The sequence below is a fragment of the Chenopodium album genome, chromosome 27 (genome assembly GCF_948465745.1).
Source record: "Chenopodium album chromosome 27, dcCheAlbu1.1, whole genome shotgun sequence".
NCBI lineage: Eukaryota > Viridiplantae > Streptophyta > Magnoliopsida > Caryophyllales > Amaranthaceae > Chenopodium > Chenopodium album.
This window is the reverse complement of record NC_137860.1, coordinates 13,243,950-13,245,563: the sequence shown is the minus strand read 5'-3', so window position 1 is coordinate 13,245,563 and position 1,614 is coordinate 13,243,950. Positions and strand designations below refer to the sequence as shown.

Here is a 1,614-nt window from a genome sequence, read left to right as displayed (position 1 = left end):
CCCTTGTCAAATTGGCGCCGTTGCCGGGGAGACAGCTTCCATTACTTTTTCATTACTTTATTTGAGACTATCTCATTCCTTGTTTGTTAGTATTTGTTAATTCTTGTTACTTGTCAGTGCTTACGTTCTCCTTAGCTTTGTTGTATGAACAGAGGACGAACTCGCTCAAGGTCTTTGGTTCCCATTGATTCGGAGTTAGAAAGATCTTTGTCCTTACTTCGAAGAGAAGCGAGAGCGAGGAGTAGAAATTCTTACACCCCAACGAAAGAAGGAGTAAGAGAATTGGAAGATACTCCACCATCTTCACCCTCAAGTGAAGACTTAGATAGCCCTAATTCGCCATCAAGTCCGGAAATCAACCCCTTTTCAAACTTTAAGTCCGAAAGTGAAGAAGGTCCTAAAATGGGAGAGAACACACCTTTGAGTCGTCTTGGGGCTCCCGAAGCCTTTAGAGCCCAAAGTGGGATCCTAACTCCTACCACTCAAGCCAACAATTTCGAAATCAAGCCCAATTTGATTGCTTTGATATAGAGGAAACAATTCTCGGGTGGAAAATTTGAGAGCCCTCATGAGCATTTAAAAGAATTTGAGAAATATTGTGACACAATCAAAGCCAACGGGGTGACTCAAGAGTACATCCGCCTCAAGATGTTTCCATTTTCTTTAATTGGGAGAGGTCTAGAATGGCTAGAGAAGGAGCTGCCCCCTAACTCTCTCACAACTTGGGACCAAGTGACTACGGCTTTCTTGAGGAGATTTTATAACCATAGGAAGACCGCCGAGGCTCGATCGTTGATTCAAGGCTTTCACCAAAAGAGTGGTGAGACTCTAAGTGCGGCATGGGACCGGTACAAGGAGCTTCAACGCCAATGCCCACTTCATGGGATACCCAAGTATCAACTCATCCATACTTTCTATGGAGGTCTCTCACCTCAAGGGAGAACAAGCCTAGATGCCGCCGCCGGCGGTCCAATCATGAACAAGGGAGAGGATGAAGTGGAATGCATCATAGAGGAGGCCGCAAAGCATTATGATGATTGGTACGAAGGAGAAAGGGAGGCCACTTCTAGCAAAGGTGTCTATGCATTGGAGCAAGCCAACGCAATCAACAACCTTTCTTCCCAAATCTCCAAGATGGCCAAGCAAATGGATGAAATGATGAAAGAAAGGTCCAACCCTCATGGTAATACCTCCCCTTCAACCAAGGGAGGCAATGGTATGGCCACTTCTTCCCCCTCTTCTTATAATAAAATGCCTCAAGGATGCATGTTTTGCTCAAATTGTGAAACCTATGATCATGATACCTCCCATTGTGTGTATGCTTGTGAAGTTCAACCCCCTCCCTATGAACATGATGATAATGTAGAAGATGTAAATGCTATGAATTTTGCTCCTAGAATAGAAAATGTAGGGAACTTGAGGCCAAACCCCAATCAAATGGGGAATTGGAATCAAGTTGGAAACCGTGGTTGGAACCAAAGTGGTGGTGGTTATGGTAACCAATACCATGGTGGGGGAGGCCCTTCCAATTTCAATGGAAGAGGCTACTCTAACCAAAGAGGGTATGGCTACCAAAACCAACAACCCAACTCCCGATACCAAGACCATCAAAAT

At 44.7% G+C, this 1,614-nt stretch overlaps 1 non-coding gene across 1 annotated transcript; it reads right to left on the bottom strand.

Annotated features, from left to right (window-relative positions):
• Positions 1-781: 781 nt before the first annotated feature.
• Positions 782-887, bottom strand: LOC145621741 (small nucleolar RNA R71). The gene has a single exon (XR_014108541.1). It is a non-coding gene; the product is annotated as a small nucleolar RNA R71 (small nucleolar RNA).
• Positions 888-1,614: the final 727 nt, after the last annotated feature.